The sequence below is a fragment of the Chiroxiphia lanceolata genome, chromosome 1 (assembly GCF_009829145.1).
Source record: "Chiroxiphia lanceolata isolate bChiLan1 chromosome 1, bChiLan1.pri, whole genome shotgun sequence".
In the NCBI taxonomy this organism is placed as follows: domain Eukaryota; kingdom Metazoa; phylum Chordata; class Aves; order Passeriformes; family Pipridae; genus Chiroxiphia; species Chiroxiphia lanceolata.
Window position 1 is genome coordinate 102,736,235 of NC_045637.1, and position 19,746 is coordinate 102,755,980.

The 19,746-nt window shown below is 39.9% G+C and overlaps 1 protein-coding gene across 1 annotated transcript in view; it reads left to right on the forward strand.

Moving 5' to 3' along the window:
• The window catches only part of HECW1 (HECT, C2 and WW domain containing E3 ubiquitin protein ligase 1), a 258,402-nt gene that overhangs the window by 100,467 nt on the left and 138,189 nt on the right, over positions 1 to 19,746 (forward strand).

A 19,746-nucleotide genomic window follows, 5' to 3' on the forward strand; every position in this document is an offset into this window, starting at 1 on the left:
CAGAAACACTGAATTTGCTTCTGCAAAGAACTAGGTACCTTATACAGCAAGTTAACATTTCCAGCCCTCACTGTCCCATGTCTCTGACCATTCAAGTCCTTCCTGTTTTCAAAGAGTTGCCACATGCTAGTGTGAATGGAATTCGTGGTCATCTTTGGAGAATAGAAATAGGGTACTCAAAAGACTGGACTGAGATCTATAGCAAAACATCTGCAGTGAAAGAGCCGCATGTATCCTTAAGGAGGAGTTAAGCATGAAGAAGAGTAGCAATTTCAGTTTTACAATTGTATTGAATGTTTCCAATGATCTATCTGAGCCTCCTGGACAAAATTCAGACATTTGGTAAAAGCATTTATAAATTGCTTGACAGTCAGGTATACGTGTTTAAGACTGTCTGAATTTGAGAGCAATCAAAGGAATCTTTGATATAACCTTCATTCTAAAGGATTTGTAAAGGGCAAGAGTTATACTTCTTTTATCTACAACTTTGACCTTAAGTATCTGATATCAGCAAGGATGCTACATGTAAACATTTTACAGATAGTCAGTCCTAGAAACAGGTTATCTCTTTGCAATATGAGATATTGCTGATGATCTGTAATTCCTAGTGTTTAACTAAATTGAGAATGCTGCTCTAAAGAATTAAGGGAGCTGCTAAAATGTCTACAGGACATACAGGATGCTTATATCCTGGGGTTTTAAAAATACATGGATGGGAAACTGTTTAATATATAAGAACATTGGGTGTAGTTATCCTGGTTTTGGGACAGAAATTCATTGCAGGATCTAACTTGTAAAGCAGGCTCTAATTTGCAGATGCTTTGAGCGATGGTCACTAATCTTTGAGACTAATCATACTTTCTTTTAGCTGTTAAAGAAGTGTGGAAAGAAGATACAAAATCCCAGACTGAATTTTCAAGAGACCTTAGTACCTTGGTTTATTGAGGAAGTTTACTAGGCTGCTAGTAGCTTTCTTGCCTGATCCACAATACAAAAGGAAGAGGCAGAGAGTGAGAAATGCTTGGGCAAAAGCCTCTTTAGGTGGGCCACTCTTCATTAAGGGCTCAACTGCACAATGAATTATGTCGGGTTAATAAGTTGCCCCCATTAGCTGAGACACAGTAGCTTTTGTTAATTGATTGCATGTGCATTCTTCACTTACCCTACTGTAAGAAAATGCAAATTAGCATAACCATCCTTCACTGATGCTTAAAACTAAGTGGTACTGCACCATAGTTGGGCAGCCCATGGCTGGTAAGTTGCTGCCTCTTGGTCATTTGTTATGCTGGTACCATTAGGTTGTGAATGTCAGCCCTGAGATTGCACCAGTGCACTCATCAAGGACAAATCATTGCCCTGTCCAGAATTAAAATAGGAGAAAATGAAGTAGGCAGTAGTAAATAGCAGCACATGTGGATACTCTTAGAGCTACTTGACTACTGAAGTGGGAAGTTAAAGTGGTGAAGAATGTTGATGTATGTCAATTTTGTATCTCTAAAGGCACATTTGAGGATTCCCGCTCATTGTTAAGTCTTATCTATGGAAGAGCACAGCTTTGCAGTTGATTAAATGTTATGTTAAAAGCTGCAGTGTCTGAAAACCTCAAGTATTTTCTATCCAAAGAGGATAGTGTAAACAATCTTCCCTCGGACTGTTATTTTTTGGACAGAGATCATATCTTCCTTTTATGTTGCATAGCACACGATATGGTGTGCAAGAATCAGAAAGATACCAGTCATCAAAATCAAACTCAGATAAGAAATGTAGCTAAGATATGATAATTTATTTTCAAGGTATCTGTATTGTTTTTCCATGTAATATAACTCCCTTAACTTGCTATTGACTGGAGCATTGCTGATTACAGCATTAATTCTCTATAAAACAGAGTAGCTCAGTTGCAAAGGCAGCTCTTAATTTCTTCTTTTGCTTTTCCTGTAATTGTTTGTACTTTGGTATCTTTTCACCACGAGTCAATATTGGCTATTAATCAACCACACAGAACTTCAGAAAAGGTTGGGGTATACACTGCAGTGTTTGGCCCATGATAGCTGGCAGGAGCTGTGATAAAGCGGAGATTGCTGTATGGCCAAATAAAGAATCAGTTTTATATAGAGCATTTAAATTTCTCAAGAATTTCAGGCATCTCACACAGACTGGTATGGTTCCTGGTCTTGAAATATGTAAAGGTTTAATATTTTTGGTGGTGCTATTGTATTGGGATTATTATAGAGGGACCATGAGAATCATCCTGGCCAACCTCAGGAGTCAAAGTTTTTCTATTGCATACAGTTAGACTGTAGGACTCCCCCTGGGTTGTTTTTATACCACATTTAAGGAAATTACCCTTATGCTATGACCAGCCAGCCATTTGACATAAAGAGCTTAAAAATATAACTTTGAGCCTTTTTTTATTAAAGAGCTATGTGGGCCACCTTGAAAAATCAAAGGTATTAAAGACTAGCTGATTTGTAACAGTGAAATTCCCATTAATATGAAAAAAAAGAAGCATTAGAAAGGAGGTCAAGTAAATAGAGAATTAGTACTCATTGCTGTATTGATTATGGAGGCATACATAAAATATTTGGGAGCATTTTGTTCAAAAGCCTTAATGTCCCCCAATTAATTATTCTTTCTTTCCTACATTTTTGAAAACTAACAAGCAAATGAAATATGACAGTCTTACCATGTAACCTGTAGTCATTATACCACTCTTCAGGTACTTAACAGATTACTGACATCTAATCACTGTAGATAGTAATTGGAATGCAATGGTCTGGGACCTGAAATAGGCGTGAGTAAAGGGAAAAGTGTCTGCAAGTTATTTTCTTCATGGCAGCAGATTATCACAACAGAAATTTATCCAACACAATTATAATGATAATTACTGGCCAAGAGGGTCAGCCTGGAGGACCACACTAGAAAGAAATTGTGCACGTGCTGCTATGGGAAGAAGAAACGAGCAATGAGAAGTGCATCACAAGTGGAGAACACGAAGGAAAACGTGGAAAGAAATTTCAATGATTTTCTGCCTTAATTGGCCTTCTTGTTCTTTCATAAAACTGAAATTCTGAAATTTCAGATGCTTCTCTGTTGTTTAAGCTGTACTTTCACAGTATTCTCAGTGGACTGCCTCGTCAGAGCCATTAAATGTACCTTTTTCAGGTATATTTAAAATCTCACTTGGTTAAGAAAATGCTTTTTATGACGTAGGTCAGTCACAATGCAAAATAGTTTTCTTTTTTTGAAACATGCTTCTGTGTTTTTGGCAGTATTGGGGCAAAATATATGTTGCTTTTGAATTTGCTGATAGCCTGCATTGAGAGCATCTACAGGGCCTTATCTGTTTTCTAAACAAAAATAATTTCTTTACTCATACCCATACAGCATTTTCAGATACCACAGATGTTTAAAGTTTGTGTTTGTTTTAGTGATCTACTGTTTCACCTTGAAAAGGATTAATATCTTTCCCAGAGAAGTGCATGCCTTTCTGCTTTGGATTTCACAAACTTGCAACATAATGTTGCCAGATAGATATGTAATTGGTATGAGCCAGAGAGGGAATTGCTTCCAAATTACAGCATGAATGCCAGCAGAACAGAACTCATCTCCTATTAATACTCAGCAAACAAAAAGCCTTAACAGCTGCAGAAGCAATGTTGCACTACAGCCAGTTTTGCATTTCTGCAGAAGTCTGGCAATTTGGGTTTTTCTGACAGTCAGTGATAAACAGTAAACACCCACTGTAGCCATGAAATGGTCAGGGTTTGTGGAGGGGGAGGAGCCAAGAGAGGCTGGGTGCCACTAGGGGTGTATGCTTTGTGTTCAGGCTTGGAGAGCACTGCAGTGAAAGAATCAGCCTGTAGTGGGTTTTCCAGGAAAGGAAACATGCTTTGCCTCACTGCAGCTTCTGGCACACTTTTTGGCTTATACAGCAATACAGAGAAAGGGTATGCAGGAAACTGTTTCACTGAGCTGTGGTGCAGCATCATCTTGTGAGCACAGTATCAAACTAGCTTATCCTTACTATGATGAGTAAGGTTTTGACACTATTCAGAATTGCACCGGAGATAGCCAGATACCTGGGACCCCCCCCTTAATCTACTAGCCTCTGTAGGTGTTTTACTATCTGACAACTAAGAACTACTTCCAAGGATGACCAGCCATCCATGTGGCATTTTTGTGCAGAAACTTATGCAGTAGTTGTTTGTTTAAATTTGTTTCTGTTGTTATTGCTGCATTTTTAATAAGAAAGATGGATGACAGGCCTTGCAAGAGACAGAAATGGTACTCATATATTCTTATTTACTGACGGGGAAATAATGGTAAAAAATAGGTACAACTAAAGTCAGAGATCTGAGACATCCTGCTATATCTGCAGGTAGAAGGTGTATGTTCTAGGTCATGGTTAATATATGCCATATATGTGTGCATTTATGGAAAGGTACAGGAATGTCCCCAAACTGGCAAGCAGCCCTTTCATCCGGGGCTCTCTCTAGAAAACATATCTTTTGCATATCTTTAGGAGGCTGATATAAGGCCTACTTTGTACTTTGAAGGTACAAATTACCTTCAAATGTTCTAGCCTTGAATGTTTCCAAATAAATGAGACACAGTCATATCAACAAAAGCTCTAATGAAACTAGAGTATTTTTGGGACACACTGTTGACAAGTCTAGCCCACTAAAATAATTTCCTGTTTCCATTTTCATTGCTTCAGTGTCTTTCAAATCATATGCTTCATGAAAGAGTGCGCGAGAAGGGCAAATACAGACAAGGCTGTTGAAGTCCATCCTGATACACCTTTTAGCACGATCTATAGTCATGCGGCATGACTTTAACCTTTGTGAGTCCACAGATGGTAAAAACCAGAGCAACACAGAAGCATCTTTAACAGACTATTTAGCAGAATAGTTAAAGGTGTTGGAGAAAAAACAGATATGAAGCAATAAGAGAGACTTATACCCCAAAAAGTCTCTCTCCCAAGGAACATGCCGTAGTTTTGAGGTTCTTTCTCTTCATCTCCTTGCACATGTATTAGTCTTATTGATGTTTTTTGGCTGTCTTCAACCATACACAGAATTTTTAAATTCCTTCTTCTTTTTCTCAGCCTGTTACCCTTATAGTAGTTTAATACTACACTTCAGCCAGGCTTGGCTTTGGGAAGAGGAGCACAGTCTGAAACCGGATAAAGGCATTTCCTGGTTCAGGGATGTTGAGGTTCCTCAAGAACCCTGTGCTTGGGATCCTTTGTTCAGCCCTTTAATCTTTGGCATTACTGTATTTCCTGTTCGTTTTCCTCTTGCAAAGTCTTTCTTTTGCAGGCAGCAACCTATCATAAATGGAAACATAGGCCAATCCACACAAGACGTTAGGCAGCTATTTCTCAGCTTCCTTCACGGTTGCACTGTGGTAGCTTAACCAGAAGACTTGTCTGGAAATTGGGTTTTTCTCAGTCTTTTTCTCCCTTTACACAACTTGTTTTGACACTTGGGCATATTTTGTTTGTGCTTTGGAGATCAGGGCTGTTGTTTTTTCATTCACACACAGGAAAGGAGATGCTTGTGTTGCAACATGCATGCTTAGTGCCACCAGCCTTGCTGGTCCCCACACTACCTGTCCTGTGCTTTTTATGGCAGTGCTTAAAGAAATTAAAAAGCCTTTGCTTTTCCAACAAACTGGAAAGCTTTAAATGAGAAATAATGCCTGATCTTAGGCATTAATGTCAGAGCAAGTCTTTCTGCACTAAGCCATGGTTCCCAGTCACAAAGACCACAGCTTACATGGAGTCTTTTCTCAGCCACCTAACCTGCACAGAATCACAGAATATGCTGAGTTGGAAGGGACCTACAAGGATCATTGAGTCTAGCCCTTAGCCTTGCACAGGACCATCCCCAAAAGTCACACCATGTGCCTGAGAGCATTGTCCAAACACTTGTTGAACTCTGTCAGGCTTGGTGCTGTGGCCGCTTCCCTGGGAGCCTGTTCCAGTGCCCAACCACCCACTGGGTCAAAAACCTTTTTCTAACATTCAGCCTAAACCTCCCCAGCACAACTTCAGGCCATTCCCTTGGTCCTGTCACTGGTCACCACAGAGAAGAGATCAGTGCCTGCCCCTCTTCTTCCCTCATGAGGAAGTTGTAGACTGAGTATAGACATTGTATCAATGCATTGGAGACTGGACATCATCTAATTCTCAACAAAGTGGTCAAGAAGTTGCAGTAACATTTAACCAAAGTTTTAGTTCTAATTATACTGAGATTTGGTGCTTTTGAGACCAGGTTTGGATGCACAGATCTATTGTTTGTCAACTTTCAGACCTTTTGGGTTTTTTTTAATTACAATAGTGTCTAGTGTTTGCCAAGAAGAGTAGATCTTCTTTTCTATGTCCTAAGATAATTTCTGTCCTAAAGAGCTAATGTCAGATGCATTCAGTGCAAATGTTTGACACCTAACTTCAAAGCTGAGATAGAAAAGATAGATTAATAGATGAGAGATGGAAACAGAGACACACAGTGAAGAAGTGACTTGCCAATGTGTGGGTACAACTGCAGATAAGACTTCAATTTCTGTACTCCCTGCTTAGTTTCTCATCTGGTAATTTTAGGCTACCTCTAGTCTGTCTGCAATCTGAGCTATTGGGATTTACTTAACAGTTGTACCTTGAAAATAATTGTGACCTGCTAAATAGTACATTCCTCTTCCTTTTGTTCTTCTGCTGGAGAGGCAGGAGAGGTTTGTTGTGGCCTCACTGAAGTTGCAATGAGCCTTCAAAAGAGGTGGTAATGAAGGAATCAGGATTTTCTTTCCTCTTTTTTTCTGTTTCATTTTTTATTTTTAAGCCAGTTCTGAGCATACTGGATCTGCTTTTTGTTTTCTTTCCCAGCAGTTGTCAAGCTGAGGAATAGCAGTAACTTCCCTTGCAGTCCAACAACTTAAGTCTTGCCTGGTCAGTCCTTTACCTAGGAAAGACGAAGAGTCATCTTGTTGGCTGAACTGGCAGAAAAAGTGCAGCCTGGTGAGGATACCTGGCCCCTAGGTCAGGTGCAAGCTAGTGCCAAGTGGTACTGCCTGAGGTACCAGATGTGCCTCCCATTGTGAGATGCAACAGCGTGTGATTTTGTATCTTGGGAAGAAGATGCTTGACAATAAGGCGGGAGGGAGGGGAGAATCACAGCCCTTTTCTGTTCTCTTCTTCATTCATCACATTCTTTTCTTTGTCCCCATTATCATTTTTCTCTGCACACATCTGCTCAGTCCCTGATTTGACTAACTCTCCTAACTTGGGAGATTTGTGACTTGTGGGTGGACACATGACACTGGCCTTCTTTCAGGCTCGTTTGATCTTAAAGTAAGGGGAAAGTTGACAAAGAGTTAACATTTTCCAACCAGGAGCTTGTTGCTTAACACCCTTTACAAGAAACAAGTAAGGCCTGGGGAGCACCAGTAGTGCTGCCAGTACTAGGAGGTTGAAAAAAGGCTATGTAGTCCTTAAAGTAGTTCCTGCTTGAATCTGTCCATGCTGCAGCACAAAAATTTGTGGACAGCTATAATTTCTGGTCTGGTCTGTGCCACTCCCTCTTCTCCAGATCTCACTGGAGGTATCAGGTAGGACCTACATCCTTCAGTACTTCTGGAATTGTTTATTGATCGTGCAATTGCTCCCCAGTATAGAGTAAAACAAGTAGAAGCCATGAGTCCACTCTGTATCTGGAATGTGCCATGGAAGAAATAGTAGATCTTTGCTTTGGATCTGGGGGAGTCTAACTGTAGGTCCCAAAGTTTGAAAATGTTCATTTTGGTCTTCCAGTCATGTCAGCAATATTCTCAGCCATGTTGTACTTGCTTTAGGATCAGAACTCCTGCACATGCAATGTGTTTTCTACTTTGGCTTTGGTATCACCCGGTATACCATTGACCATATCATGCACTTGAGGAATTTTTTGCAATTTGCTTGTAACTCTGCTATAGTGTTGTCTGATTTCAGCCAGACATTCTGTTTCTCATGCCTTCTGGTGGATATATCGAGCCTGCGCAATGGATTTTTTAGGTGAGACGCAGCATGCACAGAACTGGACCCACCCTTTAATCCTAAGGTTCATCTGCCAGGGCCAAGCGAGCTTGGACACTGACAGTGAGGTCCTCAGGATGTAAGTTTAATTAGAGTGTCCTTCTCTTAGATGGATGGCCTTACAGGGCTAAGCGAGCTCCATCTGCACAGGTTTGGAATTAGAGTTGTCCTTCTCCTAGGATGACCACCAGAAGGCTAATGAGCTCATCCTGCCCATTGCCTTCCGGTAGTTATGGCAATATTTATATAACCCATGGATAGTTTTATTAGACAGACAAAACTTACTTGGCCTTCTATGTGGAAGGCAGAATTATATCTGTGGTGCAATACTGTAGTAACTCATCCTGCTTCTGAAAAAGTGCATCTATGATGCAGGAAACCTTTTGATAATTGGGTTTTCTCATTAACTAGCTAATAAATACAGCCCTGTTGTTATCTTACTCCTGGTCCAGGCCTTCCTGCTGCACGTACTGCCAGATGTATGCCATTTATACCCAGAATAGACTTACTAAGAGAGTGGGAGGTCAGTGCTGTCTCCCTGCAGGGTTCAAACACTTCTGCCCAGCAGAAACATCTTTCTGCAAGGTCTTTGATATTGGTAATAGGATCTTGAGAGCCTCAAACAAATAGCGTTTTATACTTTCAAGCTTTTCTCCAACCCTTTCAATACTTTAGATATTCACTTTACCCCATCGGTACAGGTATAATTTCTTCCCATATCTCAGTGCTAATAGCTTTTTATGTAAAGAAAAGGAGAAAAAACAACAACCAACCAAACAAAAAACCCCCAACCTCAAAATAGTTTTGCTGTAATTGTTTATTAATTAAATTTATGGAAGGATGCTTCTTTCTGTCCTTCCCCTCTCATTAAATTATCTATGCTAATTTCATTATACATTCTCTCATTGAGCATTGTCCTGCCTTCTAAGAGTAGCCAGGAGTGTTTATTCCAGACCCTTCCTTTTCCTTGGCAGCACAGCCTGTGTGCCTGGAAGGTACTTGTTCACTTCTGAAGTGGTAGGAAGCAAAGATGTGGGGAAGTGACCCGTTACTCACCTGGGGTGATCTGTCACAGCTCACTCGTAGCTATAGGCTCACTCGTAGCTATAGACTCACTCTTGAGAGTAAGAGCTACAGATCACTCTGAGGCCATTTTAAGGCAGCTTTCCATGATTAGACTGCATATGCTGATAATCTGACTTTGTCTTAGTGGCCCCTTCACAAAAAAAGATATTAATACGATGGTTCAATGATCTTGAATTGTCTAGTCCAACTGCTGGCTCAAGGCAGGTCTAGTTAGAGCACGTAGCTCTAGACTCTATCTAACGCTAAATGTAAATGTGTCTTGGGTCTCAAATCTAAAAATGGAACAGGTGTTATTTCATTTTCAAAGATTATCTTTCTTTATGCATCTTGGTTTTATTTTTTCCCTGACCCATTTCTTTTTCATGTCTGGGATACTGTACAAGTTCCGTTCATTAAAAGATCCAAAAAGGAAATGTTAACAAAACCTTAAACATGGATTATTTTTTTAAAGAAATCATTTACACCATAAGAAACAATATTGATTTTGATTTTGAATTACATTGTGGCAATGTTCCAAACATGAGGTGTAGCTGGGGTTAGAAATAAGATGGGCAATACACATGTATCAGAATTTAAGCTGTGGTTGTGGTCGTTGTAACTTGCAAGCAGTGTTACCCCAGACATTGACGTCTGAGTGGCAGAAGTACAAAACCAGCCAAGTCGAAAGTGCAAACACAAGGGTAGAAAAGGACTCAGAATAAATGTGTAATCTTTTTGATGTAGGTGAACACCAGGGAGCTTTCCTAGGCAGCTTGTGGGCAAGAGCTCTAGGCTTCTAAGCATCCCTGTCAGCTCAGCAGGCAGATTCTGGGAAGGGAAGCAGCTTTTGGTGCAGCCCTCATGTTGTGGACACCTCTCTCCTACCTCTGGCTTCAAAAGTCAATCTACACACAGAAAAGTTTCTTAGCACTGCCATTGTCTAGCACAGGTGTTACAGGTATGTGAATTCTGCTGTTAAAATAAGCCTACGCTTGCAACACATTAAGGTCTGTCAGGGGCTTGTAGAGATTTCAGTCTTGGTTTGTCTTCCTACTAATTTGCTGTTTACCCAAGCTGCTGAGCACTATTTCCTGAGGGTAAAATTGCTTTATAACCTGGAAACCCCGGGTTACTTCAGAGATACCTGGGAAGCCACAAAAACTGACACGATTAACCTCCCTGGATTGTCAGGCAATACTTTGAACAGCAGATTTACACCAAAAAGTGAAATGCCTACAGTGAATTAGATTCACTGCCTGCTTAATTGTTAGACAAGATTTAAGAATGAAAGAAAATATTTCTTTACAACAGAATACAAGAGCGTTATTAAGATTTTGCTTTACAAAAAGGAATTCTCCTTGGTTTCTGAGGTGTATTAACTAATGTTTATTTCTGACTTTTGAACCTCTACAGTCTGTGTCAGCCTAGAGACCTCTGAGATGTGCATTTTTCTTGTTCCTATTGATAAGGGTGTTTGCCTGAGGCAGAATGAGCCAGGCCTGCTCACTTAAAAAACACTAATAATGCTCTTTTTAGTTTTGTTTGTCACTGTGGCATCTTATGGTCATGGGGAGAGATGAAACTCTTTCCTTCCCTCCACTTGCCTAGGATTTCTTGATTTACATATAAGTGATGTTCTGTAATTAGCATGCTTCTGGATTCAGGCTTTCAAATCTTTTCCTGTTTACAGGATATTATGGTAAGCTTTATGAGATGCCTGTGAGGAATCTTCAATCTACATAGCTAATAGAGTCACCATTTTCTTTTCCCTTTGTGAGCTGCATGGTATGTGACAAAAATAAGTAATAGATTTTGGTACCAGTATACTTTGGCCTTATCCTTTATCTTCTTCTTTTCCCTGACTCCTCCTTAGATTTCAGAGAACCTTTCGTGTACCTGCTTTGTATTAAGGTGAAAATGTAAAAGAAGAGGCATAAAGGGGTAAGCTGGATTATAGGGGCTCAGTTCAGAGACAGCCACAGCAGAGTCATCTGCGGTGCCTGACAGACAACTAAACTCAGTTAGTTGTCTGTATTGACTCTCTGCCAGAAGTCACCTCTCACCACCATGCCATTTTTGGAGTGACTGATTTGTAATCAGTTATAATTACTGGATTACTTGCTCCAATCCTGGTAGTTTAGTTCATCTTCATGTGCCGTTCTGAAAGGCCTTGGTGTCTTAGTAGGCTATAGCTAATGTAAGCAAGCATTTGGGGCTGAATAGGCTCATGTTACCTGGAAACTTAAGACATGAGGCACAGCTGTGGGATGTCAACAGAAAGCCTCTGACTTGCATTTTTTCTTTATCACATTCTGGTGCAGAGGGAATTTTCATGCGAGTTCATGCTACTTTTCCATTTGAATTTCTAAGTTTTGAGGGAAAGAAAATGAAACTCAGCCAGGAGAAATCTCATCTGCAAGTATCTTGATTTCCCTGACCAAAGAGTAGGTGGCAATCAAGCAGATCAACCAAGTTTCCCATGATTTCTCCCTCATAAAGGCTCAGGGTCCATAGGCAGAGTGAATTCAAACTAAAATCTTAGTTTAAAGCCTTATCCTGGAAACCCATGCCAGCTTTCAACCGTGTTGCAGGAGATGGTCTTTTTTCAAAAATATTGACAAAAGTGTCAGTACTGTTTGTGAAGTCCCCCTTTCACTCAGTCAGTAGCAGAGCAAAGCTCTTACATCTCTAGTGGCCTGTGCTGTGCATGTTATACAACACTGTCAGGTTGTGTCTGGGGCAGGCACGGGGATTAAGCCAGTACTGATTTATGTGACATGTATCTTTCAGCAGCTGTGAGCAGCCATCCAAGAAGGGGCTTCCAATTGTTTTCTAGAACATCTCTTTCAGAAGATCCCATCTCTAGTTGTATCAGAAACACTTAGCAGTGCTCAGAACAGGGAGACGTGACAATGCACAAGTGTAATAATTTACACCGATGTCTTTCAGAGGAGTTTGAGCTAATTTACATTATGTTGAGACTAGAACAGGCTTAGGAAGGAATCAAATTAAACAGAAGGTACATGCTCTTGCAGAGCAGCTCTGTGGACAGCAGGATCTAGAATTCAGAGATTGAAATTCTGTCCCTGCTGCAGTCGAGAGAACTAGATGTAAATTTAAACAGGACAAGGATTTCACCAAGAAGTGTCAGAATTTACTGTTTTAAAATTATTAACTCTTTCTCTGATATAAATGTGTAGAAAAGCATGAAAAATTGATATAATTTCCTTTTTCTCTCTGCATTTTTTCAAGAAGAAAAAGTAACTAAATAAATTGCTGCTGGGATGGAATTCTTTTTGTGGTGGTTTAAGGCCAGTGCATGGGTGTCTTCAAACTAAGCTGTGAAACCATGAAAACTGGGTTAATAGTGAACCCCTTCACACATCCTTAACAAGAACACTGCTAGCAAGCACCTCTGTAATTACAGCTTCTCTATGAAGTGTGCTGAGCTTCTGCAATGGATTTAAAATCTCATATTGTGCTTCCTTCTGTTGAAAATTACTCAGTGAAAGCCTTTTAAATATATGTAATACGTACAAAGATAAAAGTTTCTTCCTCTGTACTAGCCTATCTATGTTTTGTTCATTTTGGAAAATAGAATCTGATTTTGCTTTAGCAGATCTATTTCTTTTTCTAAATTTTATAAATTTGTTGCACTCGAGATGCAGTGAAATGCTAAGTAATACTTCTGTGACATAAATTATTTAGCTGTCCTATGCCTGTAATGTGCTGTGGAATATAAATCCAGTTGGTAGTGCATTGAGCAGATCTTTGTTTTCTTTACCTGGCTATTTTCAAACAGAAAGATTGTAGGAGCTTTAGAAATATTTTGGAAAAGGGCAGCAGGACTGAATGACATGTGGATGTGCAAGGAACAGAATACAGCTGAGAAGACTGTTTCTTTTTGAAGGAAAATGAGAAGAGGTAGGTGTGGTCTCTGTCTACTGAGATCCCACTGAGTGGGAGTTTTTCTGTTGGCTTTAACAAGATGAATCAGGCTTTTGATGACTGGTGTGGAAGAGGCATACAGTCTAGATGTTGGGGAAATATTTAAAAGGATAAATCAAACACGAAATTTTAAGCAGGTTTTGTCATGCAATGGACTAAAATTTACTTAGTCCTTCAAAACACTTTAATTTTAGAAACCACAGCTTGTCAAGGCTGACATAAAGATTTCTGCATGCTGGCAGCTGACTCAAAGTAATCTGCCAGCCCTCCCTTAGGTCAGGAAAGTCACTTTATGGTAGGCATATTCTCCAAGCCAGCAAAGAGGTGGAAAAATGACCCATCAAAACTATAAAATAACAATACTGGAAATACATTTACCTCTTTTGGAGTCTTTGTGTGGCACTCAGCAGTTGGATGTTCATAACAGCACTATATAGGAGGACAATGTAGGTGCACATATGTTTTTTTTGACAAACCAAATTGACATGGTAAAAATGCACATTTTATGCTGGCCTATTTGAGACTTCAGATTTGGAATATATGTGTGCTAGTAAAGGACCTCTGTTTGAAAAACAAGAGGCTGGGTATTTTGTACGTGTGAACTAGAATGGATCCATTAGTTTGTAAGAGGTGATATGGGTTCACAGCAGGTGAGAGTTCAAGTGTTTGGTTTTCAGACTAGAAATTTCCAGAAGTGTCAGAGGAAAAAAACCTACAAACCAATCTATTGCAAAACCATCCTGGAATAATTATCTCTCCTCTTAAAATTGAAAAACTGAAACCAGGAAGACAGCTTGTTTCTGTCCTGGAGTCTCAAAACCTCATTTTTGACTCTGTTTAATACCCTTTCTTTTTCTGCTCTCAGTACTGCCAAAAAAGACATGTTTGCTGGTGATAGCAAGAAGGATACTTGAATTTACAGTATGCTTTTTATAGATTCTGTTTTGATCTGGTGAGTGAACTAAAACATGTTACCTGCAGATACTTTTCTATGACCTTCTTGGAATTGGGATTTGTATTTTAAAACAGACAAGCTACAGAATCGTGGGTGAGATGTGGCCTAGATGTGTTTTTGAACATCTCAACAAATGAGATTGGTTTCAAGAGACAGTTACAGCTCCAGTTCTCCTGATGTTGGTGAAACCCCATCAGAAGATGTAAAGGAGCTGTTTGGTTTATACATCTGCAGTAAAATAGATAGAGCAGACCAAGCTCGTGTAGCAGTGCACTTGTTACTGTTATCATCGTATTAGTTGTACGTGACCATTTGCCTCCCAAAAGTGCTCTCCTTTCCCAGCAGCTTTTTTCCCCTCTGTATATTGGCTATAGGCACCTACAGCCAGCCAGTTAAACCAGTAACTTTCAGTCTCACTTTCCACTTCTTCCTTCGTCCTTTGTGATTACTGAGCAGGGTGACGGATACAGTCTGAATTGTCTTGAGTGCCTGGCTCTCTCAGTGGAATTTGTAATACAAGGAGTGACAGGGTTACAGCCCAGGAGGTTTTAAAGTACAAACCTGTATGTGATTTAAGGGAAAACAAGTACAAGGTAGATTCAAACAAATGAATACTTTAGAAGAAATTGGGAATGTAGCTTTCAATTTTAGAGTGACCTGACTGATTGCAGCTTAAGTAATAAGTAGGGCTAAATCCTGTGATGACCCGCTCAATCCAATCCCTTCAGGTCAGTAGAAAAGTGTGCATGTAGTGCCTTACCTCTAGAGAGGCAGTGTCCACCTGCACCGTATACCTGCTGGGAATTTACCTGTTACTGAGCTGCTATTTTCTCAGGTGCCCGTACACCTGTTAGGGCTCCTACAGAATGTGGTCATGCGCTTTGCTTTGCAGGAGAGAATACTATTCTCCTGTCACTGAAGAACAGCCACCTTGTTATGAAAACTGGCTTATGGAAGGACTAGCAATAACTCATATTCTTCTCTCCTTGGGCTGGGTTGCCAGAAGTATAATTTTTATCATCTTACAGAGGAGGAAATTAAGTTGTGAAAGAGTGAGACTACTACAGTTAAGTCAGTGGCAGAGGTTCGAATAGAGTCCAGGTTTCCTTGGTGTCAAAGCATTTCATGTGAATGTTCAGCTTGTTTCTGCCAGAGATGGCAAAGTGGTGACCCAGGTTCTGCAGGGCACTTGAAATCTTCAGGTCTACCTCAGGCACAGGAAGCTGACATCTGTCCTAAGGATTGCAAGGAAAAGACAGATCATTTTCCTTTTTCAGTGTTGCTGCATTTAGTGTTTCCTGTCTGTCACGTGTGTGTGTGACTCCAGCAATTTCAGCTTGGATGGGCTTGAGCAAGCTGGGAGTTATTGGTGTCAGGATGGCAGCTCTGAAGGCTTGCAAATGTCAGTCCCCACAGATGAAGTGAACATCTGCAGCTGGCACTGTTGGGACCCCTTCACCTTCACCAGCAGTGAAATGCAAAGTCAGAGAGTATGTGCCAGACACATTCTGGTGGTGGACGTGCTGGTGTCTGTATACAATTTTATAATCAATAGGAACAAACAGCGATTTGAAGACCATTTTTTGCAATCTCCCAATGTACTTCTTGATGTATTTTGCTAGAGAATAAACCTTTTACACACTGCAGTATCTTGTCTAGGCTGCCTAGGATTCTTTGTCCCCTTGCTTGTTTAAATTTGGTAATTCCATTCCTTGTTATTTCACTAATGTCACAAGATAGTAATTTTTTTAACCTGCACAAATGCAGCAGCTGTTTCATATTAATTTTTTCCCCACAGTTCCATATTTTTATTGCACTTGAAAACAAATACATTCATCCAATGCGCTCAGCGTTAGATTCACTGGTCTCTATTACAGTCAGGATATTTTATCTTGCCCTTCAACTTAATATAACCTATTTGTAGCCCCTTCTTTTTACTCATATTAGGCGAGATACTTTTGGAATTGTTGGGTTTTAAAAAGTCACATTTCATTTTGTGATTACAGCAATTTTCTTCCCTAATTATTAGATTGCAAATAAAGGGTGAACAGAAGTTGGTATTTTAGAAAAGAAAAAAAAAGTTGTTGAAATAGGAGATTGCAGAGGGAGCTTTAAATTGAGAAGTAATAACAAGTATAATACCTCTTTCCTTGCAGCCTTTTGATCTTTTCCTTCTTCATAACTTGTGCTTTGTCTTATAAATTCCCAGGGAAATTAACAATAGGCACCTTAGCAGTGGCACCTGATCAAAATGCCCTTGTGAAAAGGAGTTTTCTGAATGGATGAGCAGCTACATGTGAGCCATCTCAAGACAAAATATAAGAAATCATTCACTGTAGAGTGGCTTAATCAAATGCAACCAAGTTACTTGCTTTCTGCTTCTGCTGTTGAAGTTGTACAGTGAATCACAAAAGTCTCACAGTATGCTGCTCATAGAAGATGACTTTGTGGGTAAGCTTTAGAAGAGCCAGTGTTTGATGGGTCTATCTCCTCTTTGTATAAGAGACCAGAGAGGCTCAGTGCTGTGTTCCGACAACACATACAGTTGTGGATCCAACTACAGTTAAAAGCAGAAGTCAAATATATTGTTTCTGCTAAGACTAATTTTTCTAATGAGAAGGTTTTTCCGTCTCTCACTGATCTTTAAAAAGCATCAGACAGGGTTCAGACCTACCTCTGACAAGCTCCAGCCTTAATTTTCATTCTAGTGTGAACCTTTCTCAGTTGATTCAGATCCTGAGCTGTCTAGAGCCTGGACACAACTTGACATCATCTCTGTGGACAGAACTGCCTGTGAACTGCTTTCCTGAAAAGGACCAAGCATATGCCTTATACATAACTTGCTTTTGGGCATAGTCTGTATACTTTGCTAGCAAAGGCGTCGAACTGACCGGTTTTCTCCAACTAGGGTCGTGGTTCACAAGGTTCTGGGAGAACCAAGGGACGTGAGCGCACTTTCCCTGCCTGTGATCTCTCACCAAATAGAAGGAAGATAGGCCTTGTAAAGCAAAGCATTTGTAAGGCTAAAAGGAGAGGGGAGGAAAAAAACCAGCTCAGCAGCATAGATGTCATGCAGCTTTTATTCAAGGCTCATGGTTCTGAGTGGGTGAACTCAATTAATTATAGATGTTTCAGCTGTGTAAACAGGAGAACTGCTCTGTGTTGTGAAGACACACAAGTCTCTTTTCTTCTGTTTAATTAATGCTTACAAGACCTACCCAGGTAAGTCTTTGCTGTACTAAGAAAAAACCTCCAAGAACACTGTTTTTTAGAACAACTGAACTTTGAGGAATTTTGATTGTTGGGTAATTACAGTGCAAGACTGTTCATCTCACCCTTGTATTTAATAATGTAACAGGTATTTAATGCTAGAATTACATATTTTTCTCTGCTGATCATTTCCTTTCTATAAAGAAGGGAAAAAATAATGTGGTAAAGAATAAAATGTTTTCAAGATGATAATGTGAAGCCAGGAACTGGTGTGCCAAAGATCTCAAGCTCCACTGCACTGTTACTGTGCTGTGACTGTCTTTTGTCTTCAGTAGAGTTACAGAGCCAAAACACAGGTGCAACTGTCCTCATTTCCTCCTCATAGTGTGTAGACCTGTTAGGTGACATGCAAATTAGACGAAATAATCCTCAGATGAAGGAAGAGGTGCATGCCTTTCCTTGGGTCGCTCCCTTGTATATTTTCCTTGCCTTTAATGCCACAGCCTCAAATACTGGCCTTCATTTTGGTCTTCCCAGATTTTGAAAATTATTCTCCCAAAATTGTCTGCAAGTAGCTCTACTCTGAGGTAGAGTCCAGAAAGCAAAGAATATGAATTGTCATACTCGCCATCACATCATTCTTGGTACATATAAACTACTACCCCTTGTCTAAGAGAGTATGACCACATCTCTTCTTGTTCTTCTCTGTGAGCTCTTACTTCAATCAAAATTAGCATTTTGCTGACTTCTTTTACTTGTATTAGGGTGTTTGTACTATGACAGCAATGAACAGTCTTTGGTTTATGATTTTGTATGATTCATAATTCTCTTAATCACTCAAAATTATTTTTTTTTATTTGATGATTAGAAGTAGCAGCAACAAACAATAACATGCTTAGTGTAGTGGGTAACTGAAACCATTGGAGCACTAGGAAGCTGCTTCTACAAGCATTTTGAATGTTCACTCCACCATCTTATTAAATTAACCATTTTTTGCTTTGTTGTCATGGAAATACTAGGCTAAAAATATATTTAAATATGAGTAGAGACAGGGAGTGTGTGCATACTGAAGTACGATAAGGGTACTAAAATAGAAAAGCAGTCCTTTTATGGTATTGTGAATAATAGTGCTAAGCTCTTGGCTTCTCTTTTACAAGTGCAAAGGATTTTTTCTGGGTAACACTGACATCTTGTTGCTCAAGGACTCAGTTGCTAGACTCCATTCTTGTGGAGTGGCATGTGCGTGGCACATGCTTGACTGACTAAAATAGCTCCCAATCAGAGTGAACACTGAGTTTTAATATTGCATGGTCTGGCAGCTGAATTTTGCTCTAAAGCAATTGTAAAGCATTCTTATAGTGACTGAGATGATGTTAGATATTAGAAAATGTGAATAGATAGGGCTTCTGACTGGCAGAGTTGGCAGACTAACAAGAGAAAGGATGTAACATGTATGAGGAGCTGGGGAAATGGTAAGCACCACGATGGTTTGTTTCCGCACTAATGTTTTCAAAGATCACTTTCTTGGGGAAAAAGTGAAATACTGACTCAAGGGAATGTTCTGTTTCTGATGTGAAATTTGGTTGTGCTTATCAGACATGTGATTAAAGACCAGCTCAGCAAGTGCTGAAGCAGGTGTCTTTAATTAAACTGCTACTAATGTAAATGGAAACATGAATCTTCCCTGATTTCCTCCCTAACTGGCCAGGTTTGGAGTTGAAAGGTGTCCCTTTTCATGCTTTCCTCTCCCTTCACAAAGGAGGCACCAGGTAAAGTTATGGCTTATGCCTTCCTAAATACTAAATATTGATCATAAAGCTGATTTTTCTGCTTCTGTAAATCCAAAGATCACCCATGTTTTGAGATCAAGGAGAATAAAAACATGTGATGGAGAGGGCTGTGTTTGAGGCACTTGGCTCCTGAAGTTCATGTGTTATCTCTTGCTCAAAGCTGTGCCTGAAGGCATAATCTTGTCATATGTATTTAATTAAGACTTTAAACTACTATTGCCCTGATAAAAGCAAAGAGCTGATAGTTCAAAGACATCTGCTCTAAGAGACAGTTAACTTGAGGCAGACATAATACCTGGAAGCCTAAAGGATATGTTGTGATAGGGACAATTGATAAAAGCTTGATTCATCTGGGACAACCCAGTGGCTATATAGCACAGTGAAGAGACGTCAGGGATCCCCAGCTCTGCCTGTCCCTTTTCTTCTGAGGATCTGTGCATTATTGTCATGGCTGGGCTTCGCGAATGAAGATTTGGGAAGGGCTCTACCCACATTTGTTGCAAGCGCGTTGGTGGCTAAAAAGGCCAATACGAGATAGGTGTTATTGTATAGTTTTGAGTTTATACCTTTCTCTGTCATCTCTGAGTTGCCTTCACAATACCTGTGCTGATACTCAGAATAAAGCTCAGGGGTGTCAGTGTTTCTGTATATTTATTTTTTGTCTGTCTATGTAGTGATTTAATATATATTGGTGTAATTGAGAATAGCGT